An 18,633-nucleotide genomic window follows, 5' to 3' on the forward strand; every position below is an offset into this window, starting at 1 on the left:
TAAAGAAGCGGCGTGACAAAGAGACCCATCTTCTCATTACCCAGTCAACAGAAGTGGCCCGTTTGCACTGCCAAGAGGAAAGGGGAGGGGCAAAGGCAATGAAAGAGGGAGAAAGAGAGACAGATAGAAGAGTGTGAGCTCTCCAAATGGTACTGTCAGAAGATAAGGAGAGCTATTTGGTTGTGGCTGATGCACCGGAGCCGGGTCATGCATCGCTACTTTTGACAAGCGCTCAGTCTGCTGTCACTCACTGGACTCCCTTATCAGGATAAGCCTGACTGTGGAAGCCCACCACATTTCCCAGAGACGCTCCTGTGAAACATGCATGATTTCTGATCACATTTTCCATGTCCTACAGTATGTTATTAGTGTGGCGATATGAGCTGCAGCTGTACACTCTGAATGCATCCTTCTTTTCTATCCTCCCACTGGCATAGAGCTGCTCTCAACTGTACCGTGCCTGCTTTATGAACCTGCATCGATTTATATGTTAATTATATCCTGGGACAGATTTAACAAGCTCTAATGTAAGTGTGAGGAGTCCTAAGCTAGCTGTATCTCCTTTATCTCTATTTTTTTCCTTCATCCCCTCACGATCTGCGGCCGGGCATCTACAGTCTTGTCACGGAGCTGACACAGGTTATCCTGATGATAGCAGATGTCATTTAATGTGATCTCCAGGGGGGAGAGTGAAGGAGCTAAGGCTAATGGAGAGTGGAGCAAATCTGATTTCTGTTTGACAACATTGTGCTCTTTTCTAACTCCACCTGCCAGATTGCTTTGAACTGGGCACGTAGAGCCGGAAGCAGCCATAGAGGCTCGGGGCGAAAATCAGGGCGAGGTCATTTGTTCTACGGCTGCAGTTTTTTCTGCTCATGCAGGATCCGTTTCCGCCGTGCAGCGTAACACTGCCAGCAGTCATGTTTGCACTTAGCCACATAACAACAGTTTATAGTTTCTCATTTGCTTCTAAATGTGAAGGAACAAGTCGCTGAATATGGGATGAACACCTGAAACTATCATGATAACACATGTAAGTGGGTCAGCGATTACAGTAACCACACAGGCCACACCCACCAGCAGTCAGTAAAGCTGATGATTGTATAATCCTGAAAGCGTCATCTAGCTGCCGTTTTGTCCCTTTGCTTTGCTGCAAGAGGACATAAATACTGCCGTCCCCAATTTTAAAATGCTACGAAAGATTCTGGTAGCGCACATGGTAGATTTATCAATACACCACACATAAATCATACAAAATGTTACCATGCTGTCATGAGAAATGTTACCATCATGCATGCCCTATAAAGGTCAGTGGTAACATATGCACCGAGATGAGGAGAGATGGCACATGACTCAAGTCTTAGATTTGAAGTCATCGTGACAGGTTGGGCAGGCCAAGAGCTCACAGGGAGGACATCTCAAAATCTCACATTTAAACCTACAGCTGCAGAGACGTCGGCTACCAAGGCTACAGAGCAGATCAGTCTCTGTCGCTGGTAGTAAAGCATACTGTCAGCTCGGGATGCTGGACCTTGATTAGCAAGTTATTCTTCTGCCTAGCTGCCAGGAGAGGATATTGCACTGTTTTCTCTGCACATCTGATATGAATGGGAGTTAAACAGTGACTTAAAATGACTTACCACGTGTTTAATTTGGCTCCTAATGGAAAACTGGATTGATATGTTTTAACGGTGCACTCTCAATTTGTGTTAGCTAATCAACGGCAGATAGCTGCCTCCTATGGCAGTCTGGCAAGCGTTCAACAGAGCATGTGATCGTGCACCCAGCTGTTCGTACAGGGTGGGCGTGGGCATGACACAGATTGCAGCGGGTATGCAAACAGAAAATGTAAACATACACACGATGGCACACGATCCACGGATGCACATACATGCACGAACACAGCTGCAGACAGCCAGCGTGGGGAACAGAAACTCACACTGTGATGTACAGTGCAGCCTAATGGTCAGATTTCTTTTTGAAAATGGAAAGAGAGCAGACTGCGCTCATTCTGTATGCATCATGCATTCACAACATAGCCCCTTATCTCCGCGGTTGACACAAGAACCCTGTAATTAAATGTGACTTCTGTCATCTTTCCAGCTCAAACAAATGAAATGCCTGCACACACTCCGAAGGGCCTTTATGAAGTCTAACCTCCTTGTCAACTGACTTTAGGGTGGGCTAAAGAAGGGGAGTGGGGAAAAAAACACATCAGACAGATGGTTTTTAGATCAAAGTTGGCCAGATGCAGAGCGAGTATTGCAATGTGGAATAATTCACAAAAATCTAATGGCCATCAAAGGGCTCTTTTCCCCCTAAAGAGATGTGCTGTGGGAAATGTCCAGTGTAGCCTGTGTTCTTACCATCAAAGTAAATGACTCTCTCACTATGGGTCATTACTGCAAGCGGCTCCTGTCAATAATGAGCAAGCAGCCCTTAATCTAATTTGACAGAGGGGCCACAGCTCTGCTGAAAAGCCATCCTCTCCATAAAGAGCAATGGACTGCTCGCTGTGCACACTATCACTTTGATGAGAAAACGCAGATAGCTGGAGAGGGGCTTCTTGCTTGTGTACACACAGGTTTCGTAAAGCAGGTGCACAGATCACTGCATGCATGTAGCAGCGGGCTCCATCTCTGTCAGACAAGCCGCTTGATTCCTCCTCTTTGATGCCAGTTGTGGGGTCCTCTGTTGTGATCAAAGTGCTCAGGCGCTCATGCCAAAATATATTGACTGTGACTGATTTAATTATTGATGGGTGGCTGCTTGTTTTTGCTGACTGACCCCATCTGACTGTCCTGTGTAATGCCCCAAGGATGGTAGACCCTCTGCCCCTCACCTCCTCAGCACTGCCTTTACCACCACTGGGCTCCAGTCAGACTGCCCTGTCAGCCAGTCAAGCCTGCGCGACGCTAATGCAATGTGACCACTCGCAGCCCTCCACCTCTCTTTGTCATGTCAAGGGCATATATATTCAGCACTATCAGTGTGGAACGGCTGCACTCACTCCGGTGCTCCGCGCCCATCACCCTGGGTCCCCGGCCGTGGTTAGGAAACCCTTTTAGGCACTAAAGGTCATTAACGATTTATTTCAGTGACGGCTTTGCGAGAGACTCCCGATGCTGGTGGCAAACGTCAGAAGTCATGCAGAAAAACAGGCAAAAATAAAGTTGTCAAAGTTGATATTTGAAGCTCTTATAGGAGGCAGGATGAGTTGGAATTGCTAAAAAAAAAGGAGTAAATATAAATAAACTCAAACCAGTGGTTACTTCAACAAAATACAGTAAAGAATTACTTGTGTAGAATCTTTCACACTCATCTTTTTAAACCACAAAGAAAAAAAAATTCCACTTTGGAAGGGCAAGTATCAGAAAAGCTTTCTTTTGTGCAAGATGAGCATTCTGCCAAGCCGCGATGCTACCAGGCATGCAGATTTAACAGGAGAAAACACCAGTGTGACAGGTTGGTGATGGTTAGAGGTTTCCCGGAGTTATCAAAAGCATCTGTCAGACAATTTGCCGTCTTTTTGCACTGTGTTATTCAATAACAATTCTGTTCTAAAGGTGACTCATTCTGGGAGAAAGCCATGACCCAACAACTCATTCTGCCACAATTCAGCATTTGCCAACAAATGAACCACCTTCAGTTCAGTGCTGGCAGACCATTTCTCTTTCACACCTGTCTGTGATCGCATATGCAAATCTGATTAAATATTGAATAATCACTCTAAATCCATACCAATCATCACCGTGACACTCAAATGAATTGACAAGTGGGTCACAACATCTGCCGTGCAGCTGCTGTTACGTAATCGTGGATTACTCTCTGTGTTTCGCGCAGATCCTCACATGTGATGGGAGACACAATTAAAGGAAAACCTGACATTTCGGGAAGCAGGCTTGTCCGCTTTCTTCACAGAGGTCAGATGAGATGATGCCAGTGTTATTCTGTGTTTTCAGTACAGATTGGTTCTAAACATGCTTAACCTAGCTTAGCACAAAACTGGGAGCAGCGAGAAACAACTAGAAGAGCAACATCAAGAGTCCTTCAGATGACACCAAGTCTTTATGCATTGTATGTGGTGTGTCTAGAATTTTTAGAAAATGAAACGGCGTGCTACAGCTAGCAGTTAGCTCATGCATCAGAGCCTTTGTGACCAAACGGTACCACTGAGTTCAGCTCTCAGAGTGAAATTTTTACACTTTTCAAAGTCTAATCAAAAGTGTGATGACTCTTAAATGTGCTGTTGGCCAGCTTGCTAGCTAAATAAAATATTCTTACAATTGTTGTAAGCATATTTGTACACCTAACGATGGCTATCAATTTACCTCTGTTTCTACTTTTTGTGCTAAGCTAGGCTAAGGCTCCAGGGATGAATCTCCCAGTAAGACTACAAACAAGCAGGTTTTTACAAACTGGTTGTGGCCTATTCCATGAGAGCATCACATCTGTGAATAAAAGTAATTCTTCTGTAAACTTCCCAGCAAGAAAAGACAATCACTGTCGCTGAAAGCTATAATAAAGGCACATTTCACCCTCCTCTCACAAACCTGCCCTTACACCAGTTTTGACAACCATACAGATTTGATTCTCAAAATAGCAAAAGGACAGTGTCTGTGACGCATATGGTCAGAATATCCTGGTATTTCTGTGTGCGTACGAGGATGTAAGACCAGCTAGAGCCCACGCCTTCTCCTCGTTTGACCAAGAAAGAGAGCAGGGTGGAGGGAGACAAGAATGAGACAAACATGTTATCCTTCGCTACACTGCTGGCGCAGCGGGTCTCACAGCGTCATCATCAGTCTGAGTCATCTCATTTTAATATGCTACTTTGATGAGCTGGTGGTGGGGGGTACTCCCCTGAGACTACAGACACACACACACACACACACACACACACACACACAAAGACACAACCATCTCCACTCAGCTCTCTTATATACTACGGCATGTGGTTAGCAGCCACCTCGATACTGCAGATCTGCACTTTAACAGGATCACGCATGCCTTGTTTTGGTGCAGAGGTTATTCCTCCTCCTGTACACACACTCTCGTCTTTTCCCTCTGTCACTCTCTCACAGACTCACACGCACACACGCAGATTTTTTGCATGAATTAAGACATAACTGACATATGCACGTGTGCTCTCACACATCTTTGAGCCACACATGTGACCGTGTGCCACCAGCTAACATGTGAGCTTAGCCTGCGGCCTGTGTATGCGTGTCCGTGCATATACAGTATGAGTGTGTGCGAGTGTGTGTTACAGTGTAACACTGTAGGTGGGATAGTCGTATGTGCCAGTTATGCACTTGTGTCCTCCAGGGCAAGATGTACTGAGAAAGCAAAAGTGTTAGGGGGATGGGAAGTCACGCAAGCATTTTTCTCAATAGCCAAGACCCTCTTGAGTATTCTCCCCCCCATCTGGTCATCTGTACAAACAGATGTCTGAGCCAGAATTGCAAGAAAGATGCATCACACCATCATATATTGAGAATACAATATTGGTTGGGAATCAAATGAGATGTTGCCTGAGGGCTGTTTGGGATGTGCTGGCATTTTGAGGCATATGAAAGAAAAGTACTGTGTGTATACACTGTGTACTGTTTATTTCCTTCATTCTCAAGATGTCTGCTCTGGTTCAGAAGCTCCTCTCTTAATGAGGGAACTGAGACACACAGTTAGGGCAATTTTCCATTTATTTTTTCATCTTCTTTCAGCTACCTCCTCCTCTTTCCAAGAACAGAACATTAACTGGGCTTGACTTCATTTGTCGGAGCTTCTTTGTGTCTCCTGCTAATGACCTTTCTGTTTAAATAAGTAAACATCTCTCGTAACTCTGCGTCTCACTGGAAAATGACCTTGCCTGATGTCTGCGGCCCTGTGTCTCCGTGTATCAAGACTCTGAGCCTGAGATTGCGAGAGCGAGGTATGGGGTGGCATTAGGGACACCCCACCTTGCTTAGTGTAATCTAAGGGGAGCTATGGTTTGAATCTCAGCGCTCCATTCTGTGCGGCTGCTCCAAGCGTGTACTGGCACGGTGGTGGGCAATTACCGCCACTCAGCCAGCCATTTACTAGAGGAAAAGAGGCTGCAGAGTGGGCCAGCACTGCTCGCTTTGGATTGAGCTCAAATGGGGTCTAAGCAGGAGCGACACTCCGCTGAGGGGACGAGGAGTCCTCGCTTCAACACGCTCAACCATGTGCATATGTGTACCCCTCCTTACAGAGCAGAATGACTACTACGAACGCAGCCGGAGCCTACAAAGGAAAGAAGTCCGAAAGAGAAGGTCAATTAATTTAACTTGAGTTACAGGCTGATATGAAGACACAAATAAAGCCATACAGTCGTGCATCCACCCACATGGACAGCGGTGCCCAAACACACATGTAAAAGCAGCCCAAAGACACATCCTATTTATAAGACAGGGACGGTCATTATTCTCCAGCCCTTATCTTCAGAGAACATAATCATTCTTTTTCTTTTTCTCCAAAATACAGTCGTCACGACTGCCATCCATTCCAGTTTCAGGCCGGCATTGAGATGAATCTGAGCTGAATAATAAAAGCTTTCCACAAGGCAGAGTCTTTCAAAGTATGACTCACAAAAATGAAACAGGGATACTTAAGCTGCTGATGTGCTGCCATAATCACCATTAAACAAAACCACTTATACTAATGAGGTCAATTAGACAATTTAGCTGGTCCATGTGTGAATTATGGCATATTTTTATGTCAACATACATACCACACATAAAGGGTATTAATACAAACTGTACCTAAAACCATTAAGGACTATAATTATTTCACAGATTTATTATAGACTTGACTGCTTATTGCAAGCTCATTGAAAAGAAAGCCATATATTTTCATACAACCCCACATACTTCAACTACAGCTTGAGAAAAACAAATTCCATAAAAGACAAATTATCCCTGTAAGTCAGGCATGTTAAACCTATTCCATAAAGGGCCCTGTGGCTGCAGGTTTTTGTTCCAACCAATCAAGGGATCACTTAATTATCAGCTGCCTGGTGTGCTCCTCCTTGGTTGGAATGAAAATCTGCATCCACACGGCTCTTTATGGAATCATTTGGACGTGCCTGCTGTATGTTCTCAAGGTCCTATGCTCCTAAGATCATATGTTCCCAAAGTCTTCTGTCCCCAGGATCCTATGTCCTCTGACCCATCAGGAGCCTGCAGTGTTTTCACTCCACAGTTCAGTGCCTGCTCAGATCATTAGAAGTGATACCAAATAAGCACCAGGTACTTCTGCGTCCTTCACAGTTACATACTTGGTGAATGCAGGCTGACAACAGTGTGTTTATGCACTCTTTAAGCAAAAAGGTCTAGAGCAATAGAGAGGAGAGGAAATTGATTAAAGCATTCAGGTTGGGGGAGTTTAACGTGCATGCAGCCGTTACATAGCAGAGAAATGTGAGCGACCAAGCAAACAGTCCATTACAACTGACGGTGGAAACAAGTTGCCACTGTAAAAGCCTGGGGCAACTTTTATAAAAATAAAGTGATACTTTATTGATCCCACAGAGAAGGTCTCTCTCCACTTCCTCCCTGAACAGGGATTTTAGAGGCTACCTTCAGCTATACAGAAGCAGCCCTGCTAGAGGTTCAGTGTCATGCTCAAGGACAGGAATGATGCATGCCAACATGGGTTGAACCACAAAACCCTGCTGCTCCAATGGGAGTTTTCATACCATCACCTACATTTGTAGCTGGCAGCTAGTTACACTTGTCACATACACTATATAACTAATGTTTGAAAATGTTGCTGTATCTTGTTATATGTGCTAAATCTAGCACATTTACATCATTAAGATGTCAATTAATGTAGATAAAGCAAAGCTAAGTAGAGTAAAGTTAGTGGTGGAATGTAATGCACTGTCCTTGTGTACTGATTTGAGGTATGTGTACTCCATCTGAGTATTTAAATTTCAAACCACTTCATCCTTCTACTCAGATGCAACGTAGAGAAAAATGTTGTACTTTAAAAAACAAGATTTTACCAACGAAACATGATGGTTAAAATTATATTCAATCTGACTAAAACAGTAAAATCGTACCTTCAAGTTAATGCATCAGTAATAATAATCTAATAATACAGTATATAGTATAATAGTATCACATTTACCTGCATTTACTTTTGATACTTTAACTACATTATGCTTTAAAACTTGCAAACTTTCACTTCAGTAACATTTTCAATGTCTCCTCCACTGAGTACACGAGTAAAGTAAAGCAAAGTGAAGTAACAACAATACAGTGAACTGCCTACACCACCTACTATTTACTGATGTTGTTTGTAGTTTTAATATTGGGAAATTTTGTTGGGTTTTTATTGATTTTATTTTTTGTTACAACCCATTCTGCCAAACAAATTCACCTTTTTGGCATGAATCCTTTGCTTTTTCTCACCTGGGATCTAACAAGGGTCCGCTAGAAAAACACATCAACACCCATTTGGTGCTTGTCATTCAGCCCCGCAATGGCCTTTTCTTTAAAACGTAGTTATTTTCGAGCACAGCACCTGAATCAGTCTTTTGATATTTAGAGGCTTCAATGAAATGCAAGACCATAATCCATCTACTTTGTGCCACACTGAGGGTGAGTGATTAAACATTCAGGGAACAACACAGATCCATCAGAAATGTCAAGAGGACCTCATATTGTCAGCCTGAATACGAGTCCTCGCCTTCTGTTCTGACAGGGGCCCTGAACTGTCCACGCAGCTGCATGAGGAAACATCTCTTTTGCAGTCGCGCAGCATAATTCTGTTGTTCTCGTCCCAAATCTTAAGGCCTCATCGTGCTTGTCCGTGTCAGGAATAATTAGTTTAGGTTAGTGAATGCTTAATCTCTTCGGCCCTTTGATTATCCCTCCAAATCTGATAGGATCTGACTCTTGCGTAGCCGGCCCCTAACTCGAATAATTAGTTCAGTTTTGGTTCTAAAACTTCTTCAGCTCCGGCACTTTTGAACATTCAGACACTATTATGGGATCATGTGCCGTCAACAGCACCATATGAAGTGATTTACTGGTGACAGCGTACACCAGCGCTGAAGAACTTCCCTTAGCAAACACACCTTTAATGAATGTAAATTATGCTGTGCATTTTGTGACAGAGGAAGTCTATTTTGTGCTTTATTAGAAAGCAATCAGACAGATTAAGAGCAAAAGCATAGCATTAGCCAAATTAGGCTTTTTTCTCTACCCATGTGTAGTCATATTCATTATAATCCTGGAGGACAGCGTAGACCCTTCCCTGCTGTTATATTTATTACTTTTGATGATGTCTCTCTCAAACATTACCCAGTTAATTGGAAAACCTGATCACTCACAGTACAACAGAGGCGCTCTCAGCTATAAATTCAATCTCATCAGGAAAAGGACTTTATTTTGGTGGTGCTGCATGGTGAGGTGGGGGTTAATTAAGATGTATAACTAAGAGATTGCAATTAATACCTCTGCACAGGTCATTTAGCTGTTGGTTGGAGCGTGCAGCACCGCCGTTTGCTTGGATTAGAACGAACATGCTAAAATCAGCCTAATTAGCAAATCTGATCTCTCGCTTTTCTTCCTTTCATTAGACGCCACGGGCGCTGACGAGTATAGAAGGAGTAGCGGTAGCCTAGAGCTCACGACACAGAAGAGATTTCAGGATAAACGGCGGAACGGCAGGGGGCTTCTCTCACCAGAGGGCACATGAATCAAAAGCACCCCTGTGATTTGTCCTTCACGTTGCGCAGATGGAACTGCGTCTGTGGCTGCCTGTTTGATGGCCGCCGAATGATCGTATGCAAGAATGATGGGAGCACAGAGAAAGCTGCCGGGTGGCCTGGCTGCAGAGCTGCTGGTGTCATTTCTTTCAGCAAAGAAATTATCTCTCTTTGAAAACTCAAAACTAGCATCTTATTTTTGTGGGACTTGCTTTTCGTGACATGAAACATGACGCACTGATCGCTACAAATAACAGAAAATCAATTAATAGGTCATTTTTCAGTCAAACATTGTTTGGTTCCAGCTTCTCCAAATTTTGCTGTGATTCTTTGTCATATATACGACAACAAAATGAATATTAGTGGGTTTCTGGACAGGAAAAACAACATGAATTCATCTGTGGGCTCTGAGAAATTATTACAGCCGAATTTCAAAAATGTCACACACACACAGAAAAAATGATTAACCTATTAATAACGAGTAGATTAATTGTTAATGACCAACAATACCATTAGCTGTAGGCCTGGTACTGAGAAATAGTCCGCAACCTCACCACTCTTTCAATTTGTACAATATGTTATTTACTTATGTGTCATATCCTGCTTTTCTTACTTTTGCACTATCCCCTTTGTAACACTGCAGATTTCCCCACTGTGGGATAAATTATCATTATTACATCTTAATTTATTGCCAGTTTCAACGGGGCATAGGACACATTTATCATGCTGTTGCCATATACAGACATGCAGCAGCTTTCTCTGCATATGGTGGATTTTCAGAGGGATTACATTTTTTCCTTTTTCAGGAATCCTCATGGCATCCTCTTGCAATTCCCTCTGATTTTACCTTGATGTGATATACTCTTCCCCCAAGTTGTTTTAGTGTGAAATGGACCTATTAGTGCCCGTCCCCAGGAGGAATCAACCTAACGATATTCCAGTGTGATTTAATGTCCCAGGTGTGGTCATGGTGTCTTGCTTTTTTTTTTTTTTCGCCTGAGCTTGTCTGCTGGGCGTACCAATCTATCAGCTTCATGCTGTCAAGTCCCGCCGGCAAAGCTCTCTGGTCCTCCAAGGTCTTCTTAGACATGACTGACTGACCACATCCCCATTCTTTCCATCTCACTTACATGGAGAGAAGCACAGAGTGGTGAGAGGGGACATAGCTGCCGAATAGTATCTCCATAAAAAGATAAAAGCATGCTGTTTGAAGGAGTGACACTAGACTCGTTATACCATTTTTTTTTCTTGTACTGCTATTTGCCCATACTAGGTAGGATCTATTTTAAGTGTGTGACCTTTACCGGCTACCTCATCTCCAGTGCAGTGAGTGGAATCGAGGGTTATTGAGCAAAATAGTAGCTACTTGTACGCTTGTTGAATTGCGATGAAACTGCTGCACAGACCACGATCACCCACCCATGCATTTGTGTACACGCGTGTACGTTTTTAATGTAAATGAGGTAACGTTGGAGAAGGATTATCTGCATGCACGCAAATCCTTTGCAGAAAAAAGGAAAGTCTTGAACAGTAGCCATTTTTTTTTTACCCCCTGTGATACTATTTTCATTAACATGCAATTTTTAAAAAGCCTTAAATAGCTGACGCAGCTCCTTTAATTGTTCGCTTTTGATTCCCAGGGGCTGTTTTTCTTAGACCATTAAAAGAAAAAAAAAACAGAGTAAGCCCTGACTGGCACTGTTACTATGACGACAAGCTTATAGATATATAATCGCAATCCACTCACCCCCACAAGAAACCACCAACACACACACACACACACATTCTCTTATAGACAAAACTACAGCTCGATAGCTTCCCGGCTGAAGCTGTGTAAGCGAACATCACGCCGGGTAGAGACGCACAGCTGTTGATTAGTAAGCTTGCCAAAAGTGCCCCACCGCCTCTTTCCTTGGACCCAAATCAAATCCCCAATTTGTTTATGTTATTATGTTAATAAAGGGTAGCATTTCCATATGAATATCAATATTTCAGTAGCAAGCGAGGCGTTACTGTGAACACAGTGGATCGCTGGCAAGGAGCACGGTGTAATATGAATGGGGTTCCATTTGGAGTGTAATTTCACTCATCTGATTTTCTCTTCCTCACATAATCTGAAAAGGAGGTATTTTTAGAGCCCAGGTGCTTATCCTCTTTGTGGTGCTGGAGGCTAACGTTAAATGAACACATCAATCTTAGAGTGAGAGGGGAGCGGCGGCGGCCCAGTCATCGTGGTAGTGGGTTCCCTGCCAACTGTGCGATTCGAAAGCTTTCTGTTTTCTATCGCTATAGTTTGCCGCGACCACGGGGCATTATTGGCCTCACAGTGTGATTCATTCAAGTCACTTGAGTGATGGCAACTCTGTCTAAACTCTGGCAGCATAAATAACACGGTGGAGTGCAAAACAGAGGAAATATCTGAAAGAAACAGCTAATGGTATCAGTTTCATCCCACAGACAACTCTGATCTGATCTGATCACACACGTGGATAAATCCTTGAGGCGTTTGAAAAATAATTCCTTACGCCACCGCCAGCAATCTGCTCCCATCACATTTCTTAAGTAGATTACATAGCATTTAAATATATCAACATAAGGTGTGTGCATGCTAAGTGCCAAACAATGTGCTGATCTAAATGCAAGTAGTTAATCAATCATGCCACAGTGCGATGACTCATCACTCTTTCAGCGATCTAAATCACTGTGGGTCACTGATCATTAATGGTTGTGTAATGCATCATGGCCGTGCATATCCACTATTTAGGCCGTGTCTATGAGATTTTTGAGTTATGCGCTGCTGTTAAAGCCTGATGGGGAGATAGGACAGACAATCAGTCATCTACTTGCTGGTGTAGATTATTCTATTAGTCTCTGTGTGTGTGCGAGTGTGCCCATGATTGAAAGGTCTCCTGAGAATCCCTTGGATCCAACTTCAGTGCACCTATGCAATCACTCCTGATCCATTTTCAAAGAATTACAGGGCTACGTGCAGATGTAGTCAGCTTAATTGTCCCCTATTGAGCATGTATGCTGTATCTACCCTGCATTAGCTCTGGAGACAGTTGTCACAGCTCACAGCAGAAAGCAATTAATGAAATTCAACACTAAATAAGTGCCTCTTAATTTCCTAGTTAATCTAATCATTAAGCTTCTGATGGGTGTCAGTCAGCCATTCATTCCCAAAAGAACTCCTTCTTGGGACAAGCATCAAAAAGGCCTACAATATCAATAACTGGAGGAGTTTTTGAACTAGAAGGGGCAAAAGTTCACTGACAAATATGAAGTATATAACTGTGGAGAAATCCCCCCCCCCCCCCCCCCCCCCCCCCCACCCGACCACACTGGAGCCAGATTGTAATTTTACTTATCTCCTCTGCCTAATATTCATTGATTTTGAAGAAATAGAATGTCAAGAGCTTTCTGCTCAGTGAGTCCTGATTTCATCAGGTAAATAAGTTGGGTAAAGTTTGAATGACATTCAGGAAAAAAGGGTGTTGGGAAAATCAGTCAAACAGGATTATGCTTCAGACTAAATATAATAAGAAGGAGTGTTTCTGCAGTGCGATCTGGGTGTGAGTGAACGCCACTATTTCTCCAGCCATGTCAAGTTCACTCTATTATCATCAGCGGTGACATGATGGAAATTACGTAAGTAGGTATTCACATTTAACAGCACATGAAAGCAGATCAATACACCAGCGACAGACCTGAGCGAAGGTAGATGGTTTGAAATCATAACCTCTGGCCTGGCTGTGCATCGACAGGTTGGAATAATGTATTTTTGAGCCTCTCAGCTCAATTCCTCTAATGTGGTTTGTTGGGACAACAAATGCTATCATCTCAATGGCCACTGCCTCCATCTGCAGGGATCTGATTGATTAGCCAGTGTTCTGAAAGTTGACCGGGAATTGCCATACAGTGGAAGCTCTCTGCGATGGCCTTTTGTGGGCCATCGATTGATTTATAAGTGGGACAGCATTCTGATGTTTTCAACTGAGTATTGATTCGCTGTCCATATCTGTTCATGTTGTTGGAGATGTCGCAGTGCGACTGCAGAGCTGCCTGCAGAATAAAGACGGATGTAATTTTTCTCTCAGCAGAAATGGATAGTTATTTAAAGTACTTTCTTTTATCCTTATCTGATCTGTGGATTGCTTTTATACAGGTGCAGCAACAAAAATATAAAATGAGCTCCTCCTGATTGGTTGAGCATGTCCATTAAATGCAAATTTTAGTGAACAGCTGAGTGGTTGGCTACAAGCCCTGTTTCCTATAGCAACTACAGATATGTTCATCTTTGTCGAAGCAGACGATGAATGCAATGCAAGAACTGCAACATACTGTCTACAGTGTGCCCTTGGAGCACAATTTGCCCGGCAACAGTAACACTGGCCTATTGTGAAAGCAGAATAACACCCAGCCTGTGTTGCGGCTCGCCGTCTCCTGCTAGGAGAACTAATTTACTGACCTGAAAGGCCGTGAATGTTCAACTGTATAATAACGATCATATAAAGCAGAATGAGCATAAATCATGTTCGGAAATCAATAAATACAGCAACGGTACAGTGCGCTCTGCAATACCACATCATCTTAGTCACCGCCAACAGAAGCACCTTCGGCTTCAGCTGCAGCATGTACAGAAAAACACCTCAATCATCTGCACCGCGATGGGATAAAGACCCCACACTGGGCCTTACGCCCCACAAATATGGACAATTCTGCTTGAACAAAATTGTCAATAATGAAACTAGATGATGTATAGGTGCCTGCGCAATCAATATTTCTTAGCAGTGCCATAAAGCATTTTTGTTGGGTAAAATGCACTAACAACCCTTTGTAGCCATAATAAATGAGTCAAAGAGCAGTAATGGGGGGTTATTTTACCGGCCTGTTTGGATATGCACTCTCTCGTCATAATAGGTCTCTTTTGAAATCCCATTTATTCGGCTCCAGGTTGACAAATAAAGGCCTAATTGAGGAAAATCTCAATTTCAAAGCAGACTAATTGAAGCTGATGGCCACTGGAAGGGTGCGCTCCTTTATTTTTTTTGTCAACCAACACACCGTGTGATCTTTGGGTTAATCCAACCGCTACTTCATTTGGGAAAAAAATAATTAACACAGGAAGCATAAAGGGCTAAATCACAGGCAGTGGTGTTGCGGTTTTTCACATTCACTCTGAGGGAGAAAGAGAAAGAAAAATGGTTTCACGATGATCTTCAGCTCTAAGTTCACAGATTGCATTGATTTAAATATAATGGAAAGATAAAAGCCCCCCTTTCTTTCTCTTCTGAGGCAGGTTGCTGTTTCAAGGCTTAAAAAGGGACCATATGCCCAGCGAATCCATGCCCAGGGTCACCTTGAAAGTATTAGGACTTAATATGATTGACCGTGCAGTCTTAGCAAAGGATTAATGCAATGTTGTCCGTATGCTCCCTGAAAATGAGAGAAGTCAACATTATGCTTATAGGTAAGAAACAGAGGTGAAATAGGAGGGGGGGGCTGGGCGCTCGGGGATCCGCTCGACAAGAACTTTAGGGCCAGACGGGTTGGAAATGTGGTTGTAATGAGTTAACATGGACGAGCGGGTCATTCTGTCAAACCAGAGGATGAGGATCCCATTAGCTTGAAAAAGTCTGAGGTGAATGTGATGAGCTGCGAGACTCAATAATGTCCCCCCTCATCCCCTGCCTAACTCTCCTGCCCTCTCCGTCTCTCTGCCTTCATCCTCCACGTTCAGGGTCAAGCATGGCTTTATAAATGTTATCTGATTGCTGAGAGCTTTCCAATGCCTAGATTTGGCGGTGAAATTAATCTCTGACTAAAATATTGACGTACAGGGAACCTATCAAGTGAGGCGAAGCAATCAGGCAATAACGGAGGAGGTGTTGGAGTAAAAAAAAAGAAAAAAAAGGGAGATAAGCGCAATCAATCGGACAACGTCACCCCAGGTTTAGGAGCTGTGCTGAGGCGTCGGGTGGGAGTTTGGTCAATGACAGCGCAGGTCAAATACAGTGAAACGAATCTAAAATGGTATGACCTTGAAGTTTGACCTTTGATTTAGGTTAATCGAAGAAATCTGCAAGTTATTTTTACAGTTTTGAGATCAACTTCCATTTCCCTTGATTGAAATGCCATTTTCTGCACTTCAATTAAGCATTTATGGCCTTCGATATATGAGGAATATCACGGCTAGCAACACTGAGGTGCATATTACGATGCAACATAACCTTATAGCTATGGTCTCTGTGTTTAAGACATCACATGGTATTGGACAGGCCTTAATCCTTGACAATGGCAGGCGTACTTTATATTATACAGTATACAATGGTGACCTTCCACATTCACCTTCCAGGGTTTAGTGGAATAATGCAAAACATGCAAGCGTTAATCTTCTCCGCTATGCTTCAATCCTCTGTAGAACCCGGGGGGAATGTCACAAAGGCACTGTCGAAATGCCTCCTGCGTATACCCCCTGGCAACTATGGGAACAGGGAAATAATATAATAAAACATTCATCATTCATTCTGTACTGCTGAGGTTGAAGAAAAGCGAAAAGAGCGAGCGCGCGAGAGAAAAGGAGCTCGAGAGAATCAGGTGCACATGTGTAACAGAGAGTGACAGGCCCTTTTCATGTGGAAAAATAGCACTAATTCATTTCCCACACAGTAAGTCCTCTTGTTTGCAATATTCATGTCACATAGCACAATGAAAGGAGGACAACCCCTGTTACTGGTGTAGTGCCAATAATAGATGTAACCCCCTTCTTTTGGGTGGGGTGGGGATGGGGTAGAAATAAATAAAGAAAAAAAAGCTGAGAAGAAACTCCAGTTGCAAACTGACCCAGATAAGAACAACAGAAAGCTGAAGTCTGGAGGGGCAAACGAAACAGTCCACACAGAAGAGAGAGAGCAAGAGAGGGAGACGGCGCTGTAAAGACGGAGAAAAAGGCTCTAAAAATTGTTCTCCTGACAAAAAGTTAGTTGAGAAGTAAGAAAAAAAAGGGGATGAATATTTTAAGAAGCAAGCGCTCTCAAGGAGGAGAGAGACGAGTAAGAGTAAGAATAAAAAAAACAAGCAGCTCTAGTAGCAACGGTTCAAATTGTTGACTTGCAAAAAGGGGAGTTTTTCCGAGTACATGAGCAGGCGGCATCTGTTGAAGCCTGCCTATGTGTACATTTCCCCCCCGCCTGGTGGAGTGCACCATCAGCTTATTGGGGCAATCATCTGAAGAGGAGAAAACACAAATATGGCAACCGGGGGCCGGTTTCTCGACATTGTTAGAACATCTGCATGTGTTGCAGTTCTATTTCCAGAACACTCTCTTGCGCTGAGCTAAGTGGTAGAGTAAGCTGCCAGAGTAAGCTGTGTAACACTGGCCTATTCAATGCAACCCTAAGCAGTGCAATGGTCTCACATTCACAATAGGCCCACCTAACACTTTGCAGAAAGCAGGAAGTCACCGATTCGTTGTGATACTTTGAAAAGTGCCTGTCACTGTGCTATAGCCAGCGTGGCCTTTGAGAAAATCTCCCCTGATGCACACAAAGCTAATAAGCTAATTCTACTGCACCAATCACATGCATATGGCACATTTGCATCATTTCCTAACTCTAACACTACATGCTACGCCAGACTAAAAATGCTAATGTGTGCTGCAATATGTCATTTGTCCTTGTGCCTAGCTGGCCTGCAGCTCCACTGAGCATGGCCCACGGTGTCCAGACTGTCAGCTCCACTCCGCTCTCCTTCTCCCTCCGTGCCGGGTAGAGGGGACTCTGACCCCGCCATGATGACACTGCTCCAGAAGAGATTATAGGCCCTGATACTCCGCCGCGCCAGCATTATGCACACGCTGCCCTTTAACTAGGATACACGGGCTAGCTGCCAGCTCCGTCCGGCCCCGTCAGATCTGCCTACTCACGTTTGTGCAGGAGAAATAACTGAAACAGCCCAAGACAGCAGATGGCACGTATGCAGGAGATGGACAAACATCTGGATGCACGCGTACAGAGAAAACACACACTTTCAATTCTAATATGGTTTTAAAAAAGACAGCGGTCTTGTAAAATCAATGTTCAATCTGTGTGCGTTTTGGGGCAGAAATCAATACGAATACCATTTTCCAACTGTTTCCGCCATTGTATTGGAGGGAGGAAACACGTATTTTATGCATTATTATTTCACACCAAGGGAAATATGCTCAGTGGAAGTATGACGCTAACCGTGTGTGAAGTGAAAGTGAGGCAGATCAAGAAAAATGCTGATGCGCTGCTTTCAGGGTCATGAAACTTTTAAGCATGTTACGCTTCTGTCCACACTTAACCAATGCAACTGAAAGCAGCACAACAGTGTGTGACTTTGTGTTAAATTACCCTTTTAAAGGACGTATCTGGTGCTTTTTAAAGGTTCAAAGGCTAGTTTTGTGAGCTTCCAGGATACAACAGAGATGGTCCAAACAAAAACATTTCACTCATTTCTTTATGGCATGTGCTTTCATGCACTCGAGAAAACTACCCTCTGAGGTCTTTCACAGAGGGGGAACAATGCCAGACTCCATTCCAAAACCTGTGATTTTTAGATGCTTTTGTCAGGCAAGAAAAACATTTCACCATTCAGTGAAAAGTGCAGGTGCGTCACGACACACTTAGCTCTGCCTACATACAAAAGAAAAAAGTGGCAAGTACGCCTAGCTGGTCAAGCAGGGAAAGCTCTTTTTTAAATTACACTACACAATTAAAAGCAAATCAATATATCAGTTACAATAAATAAATAAAAGATGCAGCGGAAAACGAATGAATGCTCGACAGATTCAACCCAGTACACTAATGACAGATATTCCACTTTGATCATGATAAATGTTGCTTAATGTGGACAACTCCCCCGGCACCTCGCAT

Source organism: Chelmon rostratus, chromosome 22 (genome assembly GCF_017976325.1).
Source record: "Chelmon rostratus isolate fCheRos1 chromosome 22, fCheRos1.pri, whole genome shotgun sequence".
NCBI lineage: Eukaryota > Metazoa > Chordata > Actinopteri > Chaetodontiformes > Chaetodontidae > Chelmon > Chelmon rostratus.